Genomic DNA, 25,134 nt, shown 5'->3' with positions numbered 1-25,134 from the left:
ATAATTCAGAATATTTACAAAAAATTGATAAAAATTTTTTATTTTAAACATACAATAAAATATTTTTTAGAACATTTCAAAGATTTCCAAGATTCCTCAAAGATATAAATAATTTTAGAATATTTCGAAATATTTCTAAAGATTTTAAGAATTTCACAGAGATTTTAAAAATTTGACAATGATTTCAAAAGATTTCTGTATATTTACCATAGGTATTAGAAATATTTCCAAGATTTCACAAAAAATTTAAAATATTTCTGAATATTTCAAAAGATTTCACAAAGATTTAAACATTTTTTTAAATATTTCAACATATTTCCAAGATTTTCAAGACTTCAAAGGATTATAAATGATTTCAGAAAAATTTCAACGACTTTAGTTATTTCAAAATATTAAAACAATTTTTAAGAAGGTTACGAAAATATCGCAAAGATTTTAAGGAATTTAAAAGATTTTAAATATGTCAGAATTTTAAAAAAGTATTTCAGAATATTTTTAAAGATTTTTCAAAGATTTCAATAGTTTTAGAGGACATAAAAGATTTTGAAAAATTTGATAAATATTTCAGATTTCAAGGATATCAAAATATTTCAGAATATTTTAAATGATTTCACATAATTTGGCAAAGATTTTGATTATTTTAAAATACTTCGAACTATTACAGAATATTTCAAGGGTTTCTCAAAGATTTCAATTATTTCAAAAATTTTCAACAATTTTAATTAATATTCAAGATTTCGCAAGATTTCGAAGATTTCACAAACATTTAGAAATATTTCTCAAAGATTTTGATTATTTTAAAATACTTCGAACTATTACAGAATATTTCAAGGGTTTCTCAAAGATTTTAATTATTTCAAAAATTTTCAACAATTTTAATTAATATTCAAGATTTCGCAAGATTTCGAAGATTTCACAAACATTTAGAAATATTTCTCAAAGATTTCAAAGATTTTAGAAGATTCCAAGTGATTTTATAAAGACTTTAGTTTGAGATATTTAAAAATTTTCAGAATGTTTTGAAAATATCGAAAATATTTTAAAGAACTTAAAAGATTTCAAATATTCGAAATATTTTTAAAGATTTTAGAATATTTTGAAAGATTTTGCGAAGATTTGAGTGGTTTCAAAAGATATAAGAGATATCATAAAGATTTTGGATTTCAAAGATATCCAAATATTTCAGAATATTTAAAAGATTAAAAAATATTTCAGAAGATTTCAAGTCTTTTCTAATTGTTTTTAAATCCGGATTAGACAGAAATTAAAATATAAAGATATTACAACAAACGCTCTGTTTTTTGCAAGTCATATGATTTAAACTCACAAATAAATATTATTTGCTGAAATTAAGTTTAAAAAAATTAATTTTTAATTTATATATTTAATAATAGAATCCTGTTCCATGCAATCTGTCCTGTTTCTTATAATCACCGTGGGTGCGCTAACTGCGTAATTTCGCCCCTTTCCCCCACCTCCTTTTTAACCCGTTTTAACGACACCTGGTTGGCCAACCCCTACGGCGTTTCTCCTGATATATGTCACGATTTAGGGTCCAAACTTGACGGGGGTTCGAGGAAACCAGATTTCTCTCTTCGTTTTTGCTGCAACTTTTTTGCCAAGGTCCTTCTCTCATCTTTATCGCGCGAGCCTGACATTTATGGCGACAAACGATCGTCACCGAAACCCGGTGATCTTTTCCAATTTGTTAATTGGCAGGATGCACCGCAAAAATATGCACGATCAATTCTCAGCTAAATATTAAAATATAAAATATTAAATATTAATACAATACGATCACGATAATTTATCCTGGATCACCTGTGCGCGCTGACGATCCTCAATTTAACTTTATCTTTCACTCTCTCTCTGGTCTTATTATTAAATCTAATCATAAATTTTCCGGGAAAAAGAAAAAATATATATCCCCTTTCGGTGGCAAAAAATCACTCTTGTCCGATAGTAACTCAGACAGTTGTATTTTATTCGAAATAAATTTTTCAGCGCGGTAGACTCTAAATTTGAATCAGTTAAGAATGACTGATTCAAAGTCAATTTTGACTATCAGTAAACAGACTGACTGATTAAATCAGTAATTTTAATTGATCCAATCTCTTGGAATGTGCCAATATAAAAGATCAATTTTCTGCCAAAAATGCTGTAATTAAATTTTTAATTAACAAAATAATTTTAGAAAAAAAAGAATTTTTGACAAAACAGATCAATCTTCAACCAAGTAGTTGAATTTTTAAACAAAAAAGATGGATTTTCGATTAACAAGATTAATTTTCTATCAAAAAATAGGACTTTTCAACCAAATACAAGAATTTTTATACAAAAGTTTAATTCTTGTCTAAAACAAAAGAGATTGTTTTCCAATAAAAAAAGGAATTTTTGAACAAAATATATCGATTTTCAACTGAAAAGAATCAATTATCAGCCAAAGAGATGAATTTTCAACTAAAATTATGAATTTTGAACTAAACAAAAAAATGAATTTTTAACAAAGCAACCAACTAGTTGAATCTGCAAATAAATAATAAATCAATTATGCTCCAAGAAAAATAATTCTCTAACAAAAAAGATAAATTTTTTTGAAAATACAAGAATTTTCAAACAAAAAGCTTAATCTTCAACTGAGAAAAATTAATAAAAAAAAAGAATTTTTGAAAAAAAAAATTAAGCAAAGAATCCAAATAGCTGAATCTTTAAATAAAAAATGAATCAATTTTCCGCCAAGAAGATTAATTTTCTACCAAAAAAGAGGAATTATCAGAAAAATAGATCAATTATCAAACAAATAGTTGAATCTGCAGCTAAAAATATTCATTTTCAACTGATAAAAATTAATTTTTAACAAAGTAGTTTAATTTTCAACCAAAGAGATGAATTTTCAACAACAATAACAATTCTTTAACCAGAAAAAAGTTAATCTCCATCCAAGTAAAACTTTTAACTAATAAATATTAATTTTCAATCAAAAGATGAATTTTCGACTAAAATTATGAATCGTGAAACAAAAACAATTATCAAAGCAATTAAACTTTCAGTGAAGTGAGTTAAAATTGATAATAATAATAATTTTGCGCCAAAAGCAATAATTTTATAACAAAAAAGACATACTTTTAATAAAATATGTATACATAAATTTGCAATATAATTATTGAATTTGAAACAAAAAATATCAATTTACAACAAAAAATGAAATACTTAAACTTTGACGAAGTTTTAACAAAAATACAAGAATTTTCAATCAAAAAGTTTAATTATCAACTAAAAAAATTATTTCCAAACAAAAAAACGTAACTTTGAACTAAATAGTTTGATTTTCAACTTGAATCAATCAAACCAAATTTTCAAAAGGAATCCTACTGTCAAACCAAGTTAGTTGCATTAAAAAAAAATTAATTTTGCGTCAAAAACATCAATTTTATACGAAAAAATTCGAATTTTTAACAAAATAGAAAAATTTTCAACCAAATACATTTTATTATAGTTTGTTTATTGTTTCACGGTAAAGACAATTTTCTAACAAAATACATGCAATTTCAATCAAATACATACATTTTTCACCAAAGAAAGTAAATTTAAACAAAATTTAGTTTCGAAACAAAACTGTTGATATAACAAATAAAAAATTTTTTACTTTTAAATTTAAAAAAAAGTGGAATTTAAGGAAAGGAACGATATTTCAACAAAATAGATGAATTCTCAAAAAGCTGACTTTTTAATAAAAGAATATGAATTTTCAACCAAAAATTTAATAGTACAATTTTCAATCACCAAAATAAATTTTCAACTCAAAAACTTAAGAAAAGAATTTTCAACAAAATACATCAACTTTCAAACAATTAGTTAATTTTTCAACCAAAAAATATAAATTTTCGGCGAAAAATGTAATAGTTGATATTTCAGCCAAAAATTTGAAAATTTAAAATAAAAAAGCAGTCGAGTTCAACCAAAAAAGATGAATAATTTTGAACCAAAAATATTTATTTTCAACCCATAAAGAAAAATGTATCTAATCATTTTGAATGATGTAACCAGTATAAATTTAACCAATTGAATCAGTAATTTTGATTGATCTAATCCGTAACTTTCAAAGTTTGAACTAGTCAATTATCGTTAACTGGAATAATTTTTTAAACGAAATTATTTCATGTATTAAAAAATCCAACTATTCGTACTGAAATTTCAGTACAAATAGCCCTTTCCTAATATTATTTTTTTTTTAATTTAATTGATTCAGTCAGCAGTTCTGATTAGTTTATCTGTCGAAATGACTGATTTGCCAGTAGAAATTACTGATCTTTCATTCAAAGAATGTATTATTAATTTAATCAGTCAAATTTCGACTGCTTTCAATTTACAGTGTAGCGCGTTACGCTTTCCACTCGGTGCGACCTTTTTCAGAATTATTGGAATAGCAGGTTTACAGAGAGAATATTTGTGATACGATTAATCTTCATAAAGTTGAAGGGAGCTGAAAGACACGCACGCATATTTATTATTGATTTCCTGACCTAAAATGGTCCCGCGAAATGAATTTTCGTAATTAGGAACCTTTTGAAATTTATCATATTTGTTAATACAGTTACAAATTCTATTGTTGTTAAAAAACACGATAATTATCGCTAACTTCAATAAAGTTTGAGAACGAATTTGATTGATTAAATTAATTAAGCCTACTTTGATTTTTTTAAACGCTCATTTTAACTGATTTTGTGTTAACATTTTAAATAATAGTGCAATTATTTTTACATAATTTTTTAATTATTATTAAATATTCACATATTAATGAACGATTAAAATCAACAATAAATGACCGATGAACACCTTGTAAGTTACAGACCAGATCAATCAAAATGACTTATTCAATCAGTGTAAGTTACTGATTTCGTAATTCAAAACGACTAATTTAATCAAAGGTATTAATTTATTAATTGAATATTGGATTATTATAGTTTTAGTTAAGAACTATTATGGTTAAAACAACATTTTTTTCATTTATAAAATGTAGATATTTTTCAATCGAAATATCCACTACTGTATTTCAGTTAAAAATGTATGTTTTCGGTTCAAAATTCAACTAGCTAGTTCAAAGATGAAAATTGAAATTTGAAAATTGATCTTCTTTTGGCAGAAACTAATTTCATTTGGATTAATTAAAATCATTTGGTTGTATTTTTGTTGACAGTTTTATCAACTAACAATTTAACTATTTTATTTTTGCTTGAAAGTGGACATTTTATAGTTGAAAATTCGTCTCTAGTGGCAAAAAATAAATCTTTCTAGCTAAAAATTCATCTTTTTGTATAAATTCAACTGCTTATTATTCAAAATTAAAATCGTTTTTGATTAAACTATGAACTGTTTTTACTTAAAATTGAAATGATATGTTCTTAGAATATGCATTATTATTAGTCGAAAATTCATCTCTTTGGTTGAAAATAAAACTATTTTATTAAAAATTTATTATTTTAATTCAATTGAATTAATTTGCATCTAAATACTTAACTTTAGATGAAAATTATAATAAAAAATAATTAATGGAATTTCATTCATATTCAGTTGAAAAAATGGATTCTTAAATAAAAAGCGCATTTTCAACAAATTATTTAAATTTTTGAACAAAAAAGTGAATCTTCAACTTAAGTCATAAACCACTAAATTTGTTTACAAAAAAATACAAGATTTCATAAAAGTACATAAATTTTTAAGTACAAAAGGTACATTTTCAACCAAAAATAGATTTTTAGTAAAAAAAACGAATTTTCAAAAAAGTAGTTAAATTTTTCATCAAAGAAATACATTTCTAACCAAACATATCTTTTGTTTTCAGTGAATGAATAAATTTTGAATCGAATAAAATGAATGTTCAACGAAATATTTCAACTTTCCACCAAGTAATTCAATTTAAAAAAAAAATAATAATTTTACGCCAACAAGAATAATTTTGTGTCAAAAACGACGAATTTTCAACAAAATATATGAATTTTCAAGCAAAGAGTTGAATTTTTAACTCAAAAAGATTATTTCTTTACTAAGAATGGAATCGTTAAATTTTCAGGTAAAAAATGAATTTTAAAGCAAAAAAAATGCATTTTTAGCAAAAAGATTTCCTAACTTTTTTAGAATTTACTAAAATAATGAATCTTTAACCAAAAAAATTATTTTTAACAAAGTAGTTAAACATTCAAGCAAGAAGTAAAATTTTTAATAAAAAAAAGCAGAAAAATATTTTTATTGTTTAATGAAAAAAGTTTAATTTAATAAAAAGAATGAATTTTCACCCAAAAAAAACAACTATTTTCCAATAAAATAGTTAAACTTTCAACCAAACAAATGAATTTTTTATTTAAAATGATGAATGTTTTACTATAAACACAAATTTTTAACCAAATAGTTCAAATTTCTACAAATTATTATCATTGTAATTAATTATAGCAAGAAATATTTCAATTTTCAATAAAAGAGAGTTCATGTGTCAACTGAAAAGTATTAAAATTTTTTTTTATTCAAAGAAAAGAAAGAATTTTAGACCAAATAATTTATTTTCTACGATTTAGGATGAATTTGAAAAAAATACACTTAAAATTTCATAAAAATGGTTCAATTTTCATACAAAAAATTAATTTTGAACAAAAATTAGAACTGCTAATCTTTCAGTTAAAAAGAATTAATTTTCACACAAAAATAAAATTATTTCTCGAGCAAAATATTTAAATTTTCAACGAAAGAAGTGAACTTTTATTTAAAATAATAAATGTTTAACCAAAAAAATTAATTTAAAAAAAAATATTTCAACTTTTTAAAAATTATTTAAATTTTCAATAAATAAATTTGAAAAAGCGACAGAAAATGTAATAGTGACTTTGAGTAACGTTTACTGATTAAATATGTAATTTTGATTGATCCAATCCGTAACTTTCAATGCGTTAATCAGTTATTTATGGAATTTAATTCAGAATTTTAGTTTAGAAATAATCTTAATATTTCATTATATAGCAAACTAATTATTTAATTATAATTCATTTAGTTGAAAATATTAGTTTTCATACAAAAAAAACTAATTTCCAATAAAATAATTGTATTTGCTACCAAAGGAATTACTTTTTTTTAATGATGAATGCATTTCCATAACAAATATTTATTAATTAAATACTTTAACTTTCCACAAATTATTTAAATTTTCAATAAAAAAAATCAATCCGCGATAGAAAATGTAATAGCGACTTTCTGTAACTTTTACTAATTAAATGTGTCATTTTAATGGATCTAACCTGTAACTTTCAACCTGTTAATCAGTCATTTATGGAATTCAATTCAGAATTTCACTTTCGAAATAATTTCTGATTTAAAAAAATTGATATAAATAAATAGGATTCATCTTTTGAAACGACGGTTTTGTCACCAGAAATGACTGATTTTTCAGTAAAAGTATGCTTGACTAATTTAATCAGTCAAATGCAAACTGATTTAAATTTCGAATGCACAAAAATGTTCTCAGGGTTTTGCTATTTGTAATTGAAGCCTATAATTGATGTTTTTCGAAGAAAGAAAACAGTGAATTGATAATGTCAAGAAGGTAATAAATGTGGTATAAATCTGAATTGCGTTAATCACTCTCTGACTGTTTGAGAAAGTACACGAGATTCTAGAAAACAGAAAGTGGATTCAGGATATGCATATTTTACGAAGTAATTGGTTAGGCTTAGGTTAGTCGTTAGGGCAAGGAGCAACATTTTTCAGTCCAGTTGGTGCAGTTGTAGTACCAACTTTGAAGTTTCGCGCCTCATAGACACGGTCGGCGGTCGATATACGCAAATGAAATTATCCTTTTTTTGCCTCATACCTCGAGCTTCTCGTTGGAAACTCGAGAATGGGCCTGATTTATGCCCCTTGTCGCCAACACGGGGAGCTTCAAGGTGATTAGAAACGTAGTTCGCAGCGCTGAAAGAGGGCAGGAACCTTTAATTTTATGGCATTTCTTGCCTGGTGCATGTGCAATTACGCAAGTGTAATCAACCGTATGCTAATATAATTCCAACACGTCTATTCAATCTGTCAGAATCTTTCAAATTATTATACAAACTAGCAAGTTTAATCAATCTCCTATCAAGTGTTGACAAACATTCGTCAGTGTTCGATTACGGCGAAGAGAGACTGAAATTATCAGAAATTCAAATACTTTCATTGTTTACGTTTTCCAAGTAAACAGAGAAATGAGACACAATGAATTTGAGGAGAGGGTACACAAACATTTTTATTCGCCTCTGTAAATTCATAATATTAGGTTTATCATTTTTTCTTCCTTTTGTACTAAGTTTTGACAGATTGATTTCCTGAATCGATAAAATAATTTTGATATCAAGTTTTAGTAAATAGTAATAACTAGTAAACATTAAATCAAGTATGAAAAAAAATTAACTGTGATAATAACAAATGTAATTGCTGTAGTTCCTAGTGAATTAAATAATGTAAAAAACATATTTTTTGTGGAGAAAATCCTGCTTACAAGCCCATTTTGATGGATTTTAATGTTATTTTTTATTTGTAGAGTAAATATTGCGCGGGTAGTAATTCCTATTTGCTTGCGCATATTTGCGCAGTAAATATCGCGCGAGAAGTAAACCCTTTTGGTAGGCTACCGCCACCCTCTCAAAGTTCTATAAGTAGTATGGCTGACCTTGATTATCCAACACGGAGAAATAGGCGAATTTTCGAGCAGGGTAGATAGTGGTGAATGTCAGATACAAAATGCATGCTCAAACAGTCGCCTGCAAGCATTTGCGGAGAAGTAATTTTTTGTAAAAAACATTCTGTTCAAAACCCAATTTTCGACGTATTTTAATGTTTTTTTTTTTATTTGCGGAATAAATATCGCGCGAGAAGTAAGCTTTTCTGTAGGCTTCCGTCTGCAAATAAGATTTTCATCATAATTAAGCAGGCGTACGGAGAGGATGCAATGAGCTGATCAGCTGTTTTTGACTGACGGTGCTCGAGCGTACGATATATTTTGAGAGCGAGAGGGGAACCAACAAATGGTTTATTTCTCGCGCAATATTTACTTCGCAAATACTCGGAGGCGGCTGTTCGAGCATGAATTTAGTTCCTGACATCCCCCAGCACCCAGGATCTTATAATTGATTAAAGAAAAGCCTAAATCAGTGTAATAACTTTCTAGAAACAATTTCGAATAGGTGAAAGCAAGAAAAAAAATGGTTTATAATGGTTTTAGTAAATTAATTAACAAAAACCATTTACTCGTTATTCGCAATGAGTAGTTGTTTGAAATTTATAATTTTTTCTTCTAAACTGTGAGATAATTTAAAGCTTAATTGCGCTTATTTAGTAATAGCTGCTGTTTGACCATTGTTTAAACAATTCTTACAAACAAATACACAATACAACAATGATTAGGCTTGATTTTCTGGTAGAATTTACAAAAATGTCTGGCCAGTGTATCCTTCTTGAAATTTTGTGTTTTCATTGAAAATCCATTTTTCAAATGAAAATATTTATCAACCATTTTTGTCAAAAAACTAATATTTTTTAGTTTAAGAATTTCACTATTTTTAAATGTATGTACTTTCTTGAATATTTTTATTTTTGGTCAAAAATTAGTCTTCTTGGTTAAAAATGAAACTATTTGGTAGCAAAATAATCTGTTTTATTTGATAATTTAAGTAATTTGTTGTTTTCCTGTCGCTTAGGGTTAAATTCTACATTTTTTATTCAAATTCTACAATTTTTTAGTTAGAATATCAACTACTTCATTTCTTTTTTAATTTATATTTTTGGGTTGAAAATTCAACTATTTTCTTCAAAATAACTTTTTTCTTGCTGTTAAAATTTTATTTTTTTAACTAAAAATTTAAATATTTAGTTGTAAATTTAAGCATAGTTTAAAATTAACTTTTATTGAAAGCCCATATTTTTGTGTATAAAATTCAACTACTTGTTAGAAAAATTCATCTGTTTTGCAGAAAATTATATTTTTCTTTTTATTGAAAACCAATTTTCTGAAAGGAAAATTTCACTTTTATATTTTTAGTAATAAATTGACCTTTCTCGTTTAAAATTTTTAATATTTGTTCAGATATTTACTTGCAGAAAATTGATTTTTTGGTTAAAAATGCAACTATTTCGTGAAAAATTATTCTATTTATGTCTTTTTTTGAAAATTTGTCGTTTTTGTTCAAATTCAAGTTTTTTACTTAAAATAAAAATACTTTTTAGCTGAAATAACAAGTATTGCAATTCATCTTTTTAGGTTATAAATTCAACTATTTTCTTGAAAATTCGTCTTTTTTTATAGTAAAAATGATATTTCTACCTAGAAATTTTACATTTATGTTTAACATTTTAGGACTTAGGTTAAAAATTAAAGTTGCTGTTAAAAATTCATATTTTCAAGTTAAACATTCAATTGTTTTGTAGAAAACTTGTCTTTTTGGTTTTAAAATTCAGCGGCTTGATCAGAAATTCAACTATTATGTAGAAATTGTAAAAAATTCGTTTTTTTAATTGAATTTTTAAAATTGAAATTACAGTAATTCATTTTTAAGCAAAAATACAACTCTTTGGTTGAAAAATTATGTAATTTGTAGAGAATTTGTCTTTTTATAGAAAATTATACTTCTTTTTTGAAAATGCAATTCATTCATTCTTCTGTATTGATAGAAAATTAATCTTGTTGATTCAAAAATCAACTATTTAGTTGAAATATAATGCTTTATATCGCAATTACGTATTTTTTGGTGGAAAATTAATCTACTTGCTTGAAAACTCATCTTTTTAGTTAAAACTCCCACTCATTTGTAGAAAGCTCGTTTTTTTGGCTTGACAATTCAACATTTTGGATTACATTTTTTCTTTTTAATTAATAAAAAACTTTATTTTTTGTCGAAAATTAAACATTTGTTCCAATTTTTTGGTTAAAGATGCAACTGCTTGGTTCAAAATTAATCCGTTTAGGTTGAAATATGGTCAATTACATGCTTCGTTTAAAATTATACTTTCAGGCTTAAAAATTTAACAATTTGGTATAAATTATTTTCTTTTTTGACTGAAAAATTTTCCTTCATGAAACAGTCAACTCTTTCTTTTGAAAATTCTTTTGAAAATACTGTTTTGATATAACTACTCCCGATCCAACAGGTTTCTTTTTTTCCTAACTATATATATTTATTTATTGCAAAAAAATTGAATTTTAGTCGTTTAAAAATGGACTCGACCCTCATTAAAAAATATATATATTCAAAACATTTCACCATCCAAAGGAAATAATTTTTTCTGCTTTACAAAAAACCACATAAGGGGGTTGTAAATTTAACAACAACAAAAAAACACCTTACGTAATTTGTGGATGACCCCAAAAACTCAGCATTCCTAATTCGCTCGTATATTCATTGACCGGACTCGGAGAATAAAAATAGTGCCAGGTTTGGTTTTGTCCCTGATTTGGCTCCCGCGATTCCAGAGGTGGCAGTGGAACCGGTGTGGTGGAGCTATTAACGACATTAACGCTAACTCGGGGCAAACATGGCCCTATATCATCCGCGCCGCGGAATAATAAACAATAAATTCTGGTGAAATACGGCGTCGAACAAGCGTAACCCATTTGTTTGCGATAAACTGACCCTGAAGCTAGTCCGACCAGTCTGCAACGACCGTCTCACGGCACCATCCTCCCAGACCTCCCCCCCCCCCCCCCCCCCCCCCCCCCCAATCCCCCACCAAGAAACCACGTTCCCCATTTTTTCCCTGCTTGCACTTTTACCTACCCCCTCACCGTGCACCACCCTCCAAGGGAGGATATCAAGTAATCCCAAAGTAAACGAAAAATCCTCAACTGAAGTGAAATTCTTTTCTTCTGTTGTCAGAGCAAGCGGATTTAGAGAAAAGCGCCCGTTTGCAAATATCATGTACCCTGAAAAAAAAAGAGCCGAGGAGATAAAATTTGAGTCATGGTAATAAAGTTTCGGGAAAATCGGAGTCTTTTTTGTTGGTATCCATTTTTAGATGTTTTCGAGTTGAAAATTTTGGCCTATATCTGACCGATTCGGAAAATTGAATTTTTTTTAGGGGTTTCAAAACTGCAACAACGACAATTGATTTTAAATTGTACCAAAAGTCAGATATCTGAGAAGAATAGTTTTCCTGTAACTTTAATAATCAAAATATTATAGCTGATGTCATTTCAAATGAAAAATATTATTTTGTTATGAAAAATGTTAAAATTCAGTAATAAAACTTTTTTTTACCTTTTTTTTGTAATTTAAGTTTTGCTGATCGTCCCTTCTTACCAATTAAAAAAAATGATTGCATTTTAATAAATGATATCTTATTTTTTGCCGGGAAAACATTCCCTACAAGTCTATTGTTTTTGATTTTTAAAATAACTAAATAATCTTAAAACATAATTATTTGTTTAAAAAATGTTCTCTTAAAATATTCTTCTAGCGATTTCAGTCATAGAAAAATTTAATTTCCAAAATTAAGACTGTAGAGTTGAAGAAAATATTTTTCCAAAAAAAATTAGACGTCATTCATTAAAATGCAATCATTTGTCAAAACTTTTTAAAAAGCGTCGGTCAGAAGAAATTCAATTGCAAAAAACATGGTTAAAATTAATATTTTTTGCATTTGAATTTTAACAATATTCATACGAAATAATTTCTTTTTATTATTTGGAAAGACATCAGAATATTTTGACTCTTAAAATCATAGAAAAACTATTTTATTTCAAATATATGACTTTTGAATTTTCGACCAAAAACTAGCCCTTTAACAAAATAATCAAATCTCCCGAAAATAATTAAAGTTTTAACTGAATAGATACATTCTTCAAAAATAATTAAATTTTCCGAAAATAATACAATTGTTCACTGAATAGTTATATTATTAAAAAATAATTAGAGTTAACAAAATAGTTTGATTTCTAAACAAATATTTTAATTTTCAGCATACAAAGATTCATTTTCAATCAAATTGTCGAATTTTCAAACAAAGAAGATTAAAATTCAACCAAATAGTTGAATTTTCAAGGTAAAAAAGAATTTTTAAAAAGAGTTAAGTTTTTATCAAAAAAAGTTCATTTTCAGTTAAGAAAGCTGACTTTTCAACATTAAAAGATGAATTTAAAACATAAACGTTTATTTAAAAGCAAATAATTTAATTTTCAACAAAATACACGAATTTTTAACCAGAAAAGTTAAATTTTAACTCAGAAACATACATTTGTAATTAAAAATGTAATTATTTTATTTTGAGATTTAAACATTTATTTTTATCGCACATGAAACAATATTCACATTAAAATAGTTAAATTTTCAACCTAAGAGATGAACTTTTAACTAAAAAAATTAATTTTTAACAAAGTAGTTGAATTTTTGATAAAAAATATGAATTTTTAATAATGCGTTTGAATTTTCAACAAACTAATTAAATTTTAAACTAAATAATAGAATTTTTGGATGAATTTTCAACAATGACAGATGATCTCAACATTTGGATTTTCAAAAAAAAAAGACAATTATAACTTTCAAAGAAAATCTTTTAATTTTTTACTAAAGATGAATTTTCAACCACATGGTTAGATTCTCAATTAAAAAAGTCAACCCCAATAAAAAAAATGTCGAATTTTGCACCAACCTTTGAATTTTGATATAGAAATAAGAAAATATGAATTTTTTCGAAAAATAAAAAAAAAAGTTATAACAAAGAACTGTTTGTCCAAAAATATGAATTTTCAATTAGAGGGATGAATTTTCTATTTAAAAAAAGAGGAATTTTGAAAGACACAGTTGATTTTCTGAAAAAGATGTACCTAACAAAACTTCTTAATTTTCAACCTACAAAGATGGATTTTCAACCAATTTATTAAATTTTAAAATAAAAAAGATTATACTTCAACCAAAAACAGTTACACTTTACGCCAAATATTTGAATTTTCAAACCAAGAAGACGAATTTTTAAAAGCTAGTTGAATTTTTCATAAAAAATTACGCATTTTCTATTCAAAAGGATGATTGTTCAACAAAAAAAAGACCAGTTTTTTTTACGAAACTAGCGAATTTATTAAACAAAAACATAAATTTCCATCCGAAAAGTTAATTTTCAAACATAAAGTTGAATTTTAAATTAAAATCAGTCAGTTTTTAACAAAAAATAAAATAGTTAATTTTTTATTTAAAAAATTTAATCTTTAAACTGACAAAAATTTTTATCAAAATAGTTCAGTCTTTAACAAATAACATAAATTTTCAACAAAAATGTAAATTAGGTAAAACGAGTAAGAATCAGTAACTTTAAATGATCTTTTAATAATCTGAAACTTTCAATGTAGAAATAATTTATTTTGAATGATCTCACTAGCAAATTTCCCTAATTGAATCAGTAATTTCTATTGAATGAAAATCATTCTTTAGAAATTACTGTTTGATTCAGTCAGCAATATTGACTGATTTTTCTGTGAAAACATTTTTATCTGTTAAAACGACTGTTTTATCATTAGACATTGCTGATAATTTAGTTAAAAATTTGTTTGTTTTTTTCTGGTAAAAAGCAATTTTCTAAACGGTAAAGTAAGTATTCCATTTTTAGTTGCAAATTGATGTACTTTCTTGAAAATTTGTATTTTTTTGGTAAAATATAATTGTTCTTGCTTCAAAATATTGTTGAAAAAAGTTAGTTTTTTAGCTGCAAAAGTTACTATTCCGTTTTTTGTTAAAAATTCACATTTTTGGGTTGATAATTCAACTTTTTTGTTGAAACCTGTTTTTTGTATAGAAAATAAATCTATTCAGTAGAAAAATAACTTTTTCGTAGGAAAAAAGGTTTTTGTGTTGACAATTCAACTACTTGGTTAAAAGTAGAAATATTTTGTTAAAAATTCATTTTTTCGGTTCAATATTCAGTATTCAAGTTAAAAATTTATTTCTTTTTTTGAAAACTTTTTTTGTTGTGAAAAACTCATTTTTTGACGAAAAAAATCTCTTCTAACTAAGAATTATTCTGTCCATGTTTGTTTGAAAATCCATGAATTTTCTTGAAAAATCCATCTTTCTTTGGTAGAAAATTAAACTTGAAAATTCCTCTTTTTGGTGAAAAATTTATCATTTTGGTTGAAAGTTCAATTTTTGGGTTGTAAAATAATCTATTTTGTTAAAAACAGGTCACCTAAAATCATCCATCCTCCCAATATGCGAACTGAAAATATTTCCATTCGAAAAAAATCGGCTTATTCGAAAAAATAGTTGATCAAAAAGTAGTTTTGCCAAAAACAGTGAAACCTTTGTTCTCAATTTTCGAATGTTCGATAATGCAATTTTTTTGTGAATAAAAATGTCGAAGTAATAAATCATTGTTTGTACTGGCTTGTGTAAAAATCTGATTAACTTGTCCTGCCGTTTTCGAAATACCCGTTTAGCGTGAGGATAGCAGTTCTCGCATAAGTTTGCGTCTCGTCGAGAGCTTAAGAAGAAATTCATCCGGAGGAGTAATTTATGAAGGAATAAAGATTCCGGGTGACAGTGTTTTTATAAGAAGGTACTTGAGCAGCCAGTGTTGATTGGCAATCCGCCAATAACGGCCAAAGCTCGTTCTGCGAGGAACGTGCGTTTCGGGTAATTGGTCGTGAATATTATCCAACTCGGGTTACGGGGTCGCCGAAGATCTCGAGAGGGCACGAAGAAGAGAGAAAAAAAAGAAGGATGGCGAGGGTGGAAGAAAAAAGCAAGCAAAGCGAGAAAAAAATAGAGACATGCCTTGCAAATCGCAATTCGTGAGGGGTTTTTGCGGAAGCACTGACGCGTGGGCGATTAAAGTTAACAGAGTAGGTTATTATAAGCAAAACTCCGCCCACATTGAGCATCCACAAAGTGTATTCACTTTCTAGCATGTTCATGCTCTCACTTTCTATATTCACCAAATTCTCGGTTTCGGTCCAGTGTCGGCCTTGTGAACAGTTTCCAATTGCAATACGTAATATTGCGCAATATGCGCGAGGGAGTACTTGCGCACTGCGCATTTTCGCTAAGCTGCTGGTGTTTTGCAGATATGAGTGACAACCGTCTCTCGCCTTCTGAGCTGAGAAACAGTGTGGGCCAGTAGTTCTGGGAAATCCGAAACCGGGTGGACAGAAACCGAGAGTTTGTTGTATCTTTTATTTCAGTATTTCACCAACGCAAACAATGTTCAAACAATTTTTATGATGAACGAAAACTTGATTGGCCGTGAAAAAACAGAAATTTAATTTAAAACCAAAGAATTGACTGCTGATGACAGAAAAATTGATTTTCATTATTTTTGTCAATTTGGAAAAGTGATTTCTACTTTATCTGCAGTCGCAGGCCATATTGTTTATTAGGTGACGGATTTATTTACTTATTTGCGGTTTATGGATCTTACATTTTTCTGATTATCTCCGCCCACTCTAATTAAATATTAATTTATCATTGAATTTTTATGAAATTCGAAATTTATTCGGTAAAATTACTTATATTTATCATTCTTAATTATACGTTGTTGTGATTTCATTTTTCTTCAATTAAAAATTCAACTTCTTGGTTAAAAATTAAACTCTTTGGTTAAACATTTATTTTTTTATTTAAGATTGGTCATTTTAATTGAAAATTCATCTTTGGTTGAACATTTAACTACTTTGTTGAAAATCTATCTTTTTGAATGAAAACTAAAGTATTTGGTTCAAAATTGATATTTTTGATTTAGAAATTAAACTATTTGTTTGAAACTTGATGTACTTAGTAAAAAATTCCCTTTTTTATAAAACTAATCTTCATGGCTAAAAATTCATCTTTTTGGTATAAAATTCAAGTATTTTAGTCGAAGATTTATCATGTTAGTTGAAAATTCATCAGTATGGTTGAAAATTAATTTCTTGAACTGAAAATTAACCTGTTAATTTTTTATTGAAACTTCGTTTTTTCTAGTTCAAAATTCAACGATTTGGATAAAAATTGGTATTTTTCACTTACAAATTTAACTTTTAATTAAAAATTCAACTATTTCGTTAAAAATTCACATTTTTTGTTAAAAAATCGATTTTTTTTGTAAAAAATTATCTTTTTCTTTGTAAGTTAATCTTCTCATTTTTAAATTCTTCTTTCTGGTTAAAAGTTTAAATATTTCAGTTTAATATTTATCATTTGATTCGAAAATTAATCTCTTTTGTTAGAAATAAAAATACTTGGTTGAAAGATAAATTGTTTTGTTAAAAATTAGTTTTTAGGTTTAAAATACATAACTTTAATCAAAAATTCATCTGTTTGGTTGAAAATTCAGTTTTTGACTAAAAATTGGGTTAATTAAGTTTTGATTGAAAAATTATCTTTTTTAGTTGAAAATTCATCTTTCTGTTGCAAAACTAAACAATGTTAGTTCAAAATTTATGTCGTGAAAATTGATATTTTTACTTTAAAAATTCCATTCTTTTTTTGAAAACTATTCATTTTTTTGGATCAATTTAACTGTATCTTATTTTAAATAAAAATATTTTTTAGTTAAAATATCAACTCAAATAATGCGTTCTTTTATTGTTAAAAATTTCTTTTGAAGCTTGAAATTTTTTTAAAATTCATTCTTTTAGTTATTATTGCAAATATTTGGTTAAAGAATCATCTTTTTTACGTTAATAGTTTGTCGTTTTAGTAGAAAATTAACCTATTTTATTCAAAATTCCTTTTTTTTTTAATTCAGTTTTTTATTGATAACTCATCACTTTACTTGAAAACTTATTTCTGTGTTTGATAATGCAACTGCTTTGTTATGAAATCGTTTTTTTTGTTTTGTTAAAATCTAGTTTTGTTTTTTTGGAGATTCATCTTTTTAGTTAAATTTAAATATTTGTTATATAAAATTAAAATATTTTGGAAGAAATATGAACTTATTTTGATTTAAAATTGAAATATTTTTCAGCTTGAATATCAATTTTTTTAAAGAATTCATCCTTTTCTATTAAAAATTTATGTGAAATTTATATTTATGGTGCGAGATACATGATTTTGCATAAAAATTCATATCTCAAGTTGAAAATCTGATTGAAAAAACAAAATTCGGTTTTTAGATTTTAAATTTTATTTTGTTAATTAAAAATGTCACTATTCCTTTTTTGGTAAAAATTTTTTTTTATCAACTGGTGTAGGCTGGAAGTTGAATTGCTTTAATATAAATCTATTATTTTTGTTAATGCTTTATCATTTGTCTTGAAAATTCATCTGTTTAGCAGAAACTTGAATTGTTTTGTTTAAAATACTTTTTTCTTAAGCCCTCTTTTTCTTAGTTCAAAATTCAACAGTTATGATAATTCAAAGTGACTAATTTAATCAGTGAGTCATTTTGACTGATTTAATCATCATTATTAAATTGACTTCAAATCAGTCATTTTTGGTGATTCAAAAGAGTATTCTTTAGTTAATATTGTATTTGTGAATTTATATAAAATCCATTAATTTAAAATGTTGAAGTAATTACTTACTTTATTAATAATCAATCTTTATTTCTTATTTAGAAAATTTTTTAAGGACCTAGATTTGATAATAATTTTTTTTTAATGTTCTTGTATAAAAAATATACATTTAAACCATTTTTTATATAAAAAAGATATTATTTAAACATTTTTCTTATATATTTATGAAATTAAATCCCCCCCTCCCCTTCAAATATCACTATAGTAAAATCACAATTTAAGAAAAATCGTTAGTGCTTTAAGAATTTTTATTTTTTAAAGTTTTTGCGCTTTGAATAAATGTTTATTATTGCCAGAGTTATTACAATTTTTTAAAGCATCGGAATTTGATGCTTTTTTGCAATATCTGTATAATTTTATAAAATAAAATTCTTTCCATAAACCTGAGATTATTAGGCCCAGAATTTTAGTACCTTATTATAATTATTACCATTATTATGAGAGAAAAAAAGGAGTGTAGATATAATGCAAATTAAGGAACAGTAAACAAAAAGTTTAATAAAAAGTTATTTATTTATTGCTGTCATCAATTATTTTGAATCAGATTTTAATAAATAATGTTTTCTGACCCTGAAACTTTGAATACAAAAATACATATGATTCAATCAGGACGTAAAATTATTAGAATTTGAAAACAAAATCATTTTTAATTTTTCAGTTGTATAAGACGTTTCATTTATTCTATTGTAAATAAATAGGTCAGTTTTTTTAGTGGATGTTATTAGGATCAATAAATATTTATCAAGCGAAATTGATCTGAAGTTATGGGGGTATAAATTGTGAATTATAACTGATTAAAGAAAATTCTATCCATTGAGATTTTTTAACACATTGATCAAGTTGAGAAAATTGTTAGGATTTATATTTTAAAATTTATGAGCGTTAAGTTTGGAATTTTGAACGTAGCACTTTTTTTCTTTTTACTGAAATGGCTTGTTAGCGAGTAGCTTCTTTCGTTCAGCGACGGAAGTCATTATCCTAGCTTTTGTGCAAAAATACTAAGAGCTTTTCCTAAACTATTTTCTGAATTGGCAGCACTAAATGCATTAGAACATAAGCATGTCCTGTATATGAAAAGTAAAAATATTAAATATTAAAAATCAAAAGTTAATTTATTCAAGTCGTTGAAGTACAGCTTTATTTTAATTAGAGTTTCAATTAATGATGCTATCAGTGATAAAAGTGCGATCATATTTTTCTATTAAATTTATAAACTTAAGGAAATTAATCAACAATGCAAGTATCAATTAAAGACTAAAAATATATCAAAATTGCAGATAGTACTAAATTATTTTAAATTTAATGCTTCAAATTTAACAGTTTTTAATATAGTACAAACAAAATTCACCAGATTGAAAAAAAAACATATTTTTTTTAAATAAAACGTGTTTTATAATTTTTAATGGAATTGATGTCTCAAGAATTTAAAATTACTTAAAAGAATTTTTATACTTTCAGTATCAAGAAGTTAAGGAATGTTATTTTTTTAAATTGTGATAATACATTTACCTGATTCTTGGAATGAAGGAATAAGCGAACAAAACGTGATGAATCTATTTTTATATAAAATAAAGATAATTGCTTCTGTATGTGTAGAATATCTTTCATTTGATTAAATTCAAGTTGGTACAAAAAAATGCTCCCGGATCCAACGTTTATCCATAAAATAAAATCAATTTTTTAATAAAATATTTCACTTGTGAGCAGGACATTGTAAAAATTCAGGGTTTAATTTAAGGTATAGTTCGAAATGTATTTACTGAATCAAAAGTCAGTAAATACATTTTGTTCGCTTAATCAATCACAATTTTGTTGACAATATTTTTCTCTAATAAAAATATAAAATAATTATACATCTGGAAAGCACACAAAGGATTAAAGCAAAACCATGCAAGTGTCACGCAATGAAGAAGAATGCGAAAAAATCCAAAATTAAAAAAAAAGGAACTTCGGGCACATTTCACTAGAAAACCACCACCTTGAATTTTAAAAAGATATTTATTAATCTCTCTCTCTCTCTCTTTCAAAAAAAAGGGGGGGAGGGGTCCCTAACTTCTAAAAAGAGAAACTGCATGGAAATTGTTATTAAAATCCTTTTTTTTCATGTTATTTTTATATTTTAGTAAGGTAAACCCAGCATTACTGGGACAGTTACGTTCACATTTCACTTAAAAAAATAACTTAAGATATTATTAAATTCAATAAATTAGTATTAAAAATATCGTTTATAGACTCCACGCTTATTTTTATAACTGCTTAGGAATAGGTATAAATAATTTAAATTAACTTACCAATTTAATTTTTTAATAAAAATTAGTAAGTTTGCATTAAAATTTTTAGAGTCTACTGTTATATTTTTGTTTCGAATTCATCTTAATTAAAATTAATACATAAATTTTAAAAAAAGTGTTTAACAATTTCAATTATTTTTTGGTTGGATTTATCTTTTGAATTTATCATTCAAATATTTTTTGGTTGAAATATCAACTATTATATTTTTGGATAGGAATTATTCTTTTTTGGTAGAAAATTACTGTTTTGATTTTAAAATAGTATTAGGTTAACCAAAAAAGATAAACTCTTATGAAAAATATAACAGTTGATATTTCAACCAAAAAACATCATAATTAGAAATTGAAACAAAAAGATGACTTTTCAACGAAATAGTTGAAATATAAACGAAAAAAGATTTTTCAGTCAATGAAGAGAAACAATTTCAACCAAACTGCTAACACTTCAATTCAAAAAGACCAATTTTCTATAAACCCGTTTTTTTACTCAACGGGATGACATTTTAACAAAACTATTTAATTTAAACAAATAATAAGGATTTTTTGACATGAAAATCGATTCTCTTTGTTCTAAAAGTATATTATTATATTTTTTATTCATAATTTATTGTAATTAAAATTATTGAATAAATTGAAGAAAGTGTTCAAGCAAAGCAAATCTTTTTTTGGTTAAAAATTGTATTATATGGTTGAAAATTTAATTATTTCCTTTAAAAAATTCATTGCTTTTTTGAAAATTAAATAGTTTTATTGAAGGTATCTCTTTCGGTTAAAAATTTAACTATTTAGTTGAAAATTCATCTTTTTGATTCGAAAAATTATCTTTTTAATTATAAGTTTCATCTTTCTTGATCAAAAATGCAAATGTTTGGTTAAAAAGTAATCTATTTAGGTTGAGGCTTCAACAGTTTTATTAAAAAGCCACTGGTTTTTTCTTTTTTTTTTAATAATTCAACGGTTTTCAATTTGTTACTAAAATTTTGTTTTGTTGAAATGTCAACTATTATATTTCTTACTAAGAATTCTCCTTTTTTATTAAAAATTCCACTGCTCGGTTAAAAAGTGTACTACTTTGTACAAAATCAATCATTTAAATTGAAAATTTCACTGTTCATTAAAGAATCATATTTAAAATCTTACTTGGTTAAAAATTTATTTCTTTTGGTAGCGATTTCATTTTTTTGGTGTGAAAAATCTTTTTTTAATTAAACTAATTGTTTTTTTACTTGTAATTAAAACACTTTTTGGTTTTAATATTAACTTATACATTTGTTCATAAGAAAACATCTTTTTTGAATAGAAAATTGGTCTTTTTAATTATAAAACTCAATAATTTGTTAGAAAATTGAGATATAAGTTTATTTTTAACTAGGCATTTAAAAAAAAGAGATTTCAATTATAACTTGAAAGCAGTTGACTTAATTAAAAGCAACGAATTTTCAATAAAACTGTTGAGGCCTCCACCTAAATAGATTAATTTTAAACCAGTTTCATTTTTGGTCAAAAAAGATGAAATTTATAATGAAAAAGGTAAATTTTTTTTAAAAAAAGACGAATTTTCAACAAAATACTTTAAATATCAAACAAAAAAGATTTTTCAGTCAAAAAAAGAAGAAATGTTGAATTTTCCAGTTAAAAAAACAGAATTTTTTTACGAGGCAGGGGGTCTATTTAAAGAAGCTATTTCATTTTTAAGAAAATCATGAATTTTTCAAAGACAAAATTAAATTTATGAGTTACAATTGATTGAGAATATTTTTAATGTGTCACTAACACAATTAGGCAATTTCTTCAAGAATTTGTCCAAATGCGTGGCATTAAAATAATCATAACTTACTGAATAAAATTGCTAAAAAAAATTTATAAATTTTATTTTTAAACGTATTAAAAATGTGGAAAAATATTACTGTTTGCATAAGTGTAGAAAATTTTATTATTGCAAGACTATAAAATTTATATGGAAAGTTTTGAAATACAAAAAATGGCGAATTTTGCTGCGGTTCACTCACAGATTTTGAGTATTTTTTTTATTATTTTACTACTAAATGTATAAACCTCTAGAATAAAAATAAATGGCGTTAATAAATTCAAAAGAACTTCAAAAATACCAGCAAATATTTATTTTTATGATTCATATTTTAATATAAAAGATATACTAAACGGTATTTATTAGTGTCCCAGTTTTAGACATACTTTTCACGTTGTCCAAGTAATGGCCGGTTTACCTGAGTTTCCTTTTCTGATAAATTGGTCCCGTCTTTCAATGATGCAAATATGATAAACGTAATTGGAGGGTGGAATGAAACTTGAAAATTTGTGTTATGCAAACTGCAGGAAAGCCCGCGGGACAGACAGTTAGGTGAACGCGTAATTGAAAGCACTTTACGGACCCTAGAATCTACAACAACCCGCTCGTACATTTACATTCAGTGTTGAGGGAAATTACTTGCGAATAATGAACGAGAAAAGCATCTTTAGATTCTCATTTCGGGTATTTTTCAAAAACCAATTTTCTCCAATCAAGAATTAGAAATAAAATTTCGAAACTGATTATTTAAATACAACTAAAGCTGATTCAATCAACTCCCATTGCTTAATAACGACAAAATGAAGAAAAATTAAAAATTCTGGTGCCAATGGCATGCATGAGATCGAAAGTGTCAAACTTTGAAAAAAAAAATTATATAATTTTGTATAATTACCTGTCGAATTTTGAATATTTCCTTTTCGGCGATGTGTCACTTAATTAATAATCTTATTAATCTAAAAGTTTCTAAATATTTAAATTTGAAGAAAATTAAAAAGTTGACAAAAATGAAGCAAAACTTGAGTAAAAAAATAAATATTCTGAAGTTCTAATTTTGAAAAGAAATAAAGGTATCTTGAAAGGATAAGTGGATCAAATGGGTGCTCGAATTGAAAACAATAGATTTATGCTGGTTATTTTCTTATATATTTGAATGTGTAGCAGTGCTCGATACCGCTGTGAAACATTTTATATACATTCAAAGTCCCCGTCTTACATCTTTCTAAATTTCATATCGATACTATGTACAAATCTACATGATAACATTTATTTCCCTTTTTCGCGTGATACACGTAACATCGAGACAAATATGAACATTTTATCGAGAATGATCAAAAACTGGATGTCAATAAATTTACAAAAATTAGACGTGAAGTGGAGATCACAGGAACGGTTTTTTTTGCCTTCGACAATGTTACAAATCAAAAACACCCAGCACTCGTTTCTTCACTTGACCTTTTTTCAATTGTCACAACCATCAATTTGATTGATTTTTATTACACTTTTTTTCCTTTCTCCGACGCAAAGTGGCAAATACGAATCTTTTTTTTTTACTTTCATTTTCAGGACCGCAGTTATCAAAAAATTGATTGAAAGCATCTTGTCCAGAGGATGAAAAATCCTTTCAAAAAATCGGCCCGATCACTGCAGACCTAAACTTTTAGTTCTCTCTTGAACAGCTAGCTAATAAATTAACAGAATTACGCCGAACAGATTTTTCTCGCACCAATAATAAGAATTTTGCAAATTTCAAAATAAATATAGACACCTTAGCACTGGTACATTAAATGTTTTCTCAATAATAAATCAGTGGTGCGAGTATGCGAAGAAACGAGTGCCAAAGTGCTAAAAAGAAGCATCGGTCGTCCAAAGTACGTTCGTTCTCGCGTCGAACATAAAGCTAGTTGTCGGTTGCAGTCAAACAAGGATAACATCATCCGGCAATTTTCGCTGAATGATTATCATCATCGGTAAAAAGTGACACGTTCGCAAATTAAAAAAAAAAACGAGAACAAAGGCAACAACTGAGGAAGACATAATTCGACGAGGACGGGGGAAATACGATAATTATAATAAAGCACTAAATAATTAATGATAATAATACTCAGTGGCATAGATAGGACTATGGCTAGCCTCCAGAATGCAAACTCTCTCCAAACAGAATATTTTTTTCTTTTTATTTTTCTTAAGAAAGTAGAAATTAAGATTTAAAAAAACGATTCCTAGCTACGCCACTGATAATACTTATATTTCAAGGGCACTGCAGCGGTGATAATAATATAAAGTATTAATATAAAGATAATATAATAATAACCGTTTAAGCCGCAAAAAAAAAAGAAATATTAATAGTCTTTTTTGCTTTACTCGAATCACGGCAATGGAACGTCAGAGTAAAATATGTACAAAGATTCTATAAGCGACGGACAAACTATTTTATATCAATTATCTTTTTTACGCGAACGCGATGCCCCAAATCTCGATAATTTCTATACCGGCATTTGTCTTGCCCAATTCGCTATTTTATGGCGCTTTTCAAGTTTATC

The 25,134-nt window shown here is 26.0% G+C and overlaps 1 protein-coding gene across 1 annotated transcript in view; it reads right to left on the bottom strand.

Moving 5' to 3' along the window:
• Positions 1–25,134, bottom strand: part of LOC117167627 (transcription factor Sox-2) — a 487,544-nt gene that overhangs the window by 458,708 nt on the left and 3,702 nt on the right. The gene's annotated exons all lie outside the window — the stretch shown is intronic.

The sequence above is a fragment of the Belonocnema kinseyi genome, chromosome 2 (genome assembly GCF_010883055.1).
Source record: "Belonocnema kinseyi isolate 2016_QV_RU_SX_M_011 chromosome 2, B_treatae_v1, whole genome shotgun sequence".
Taxonomy (NCBI): Eukaryota; Metazoa; Arthropoda; class Insecta; order Hymenoptera; family Cynipidae; genus Belonocnema; species Belonocnema kinseyi.
This window is presented reverse-complemented; position numbering and strand designations above follow the sequence as displayed.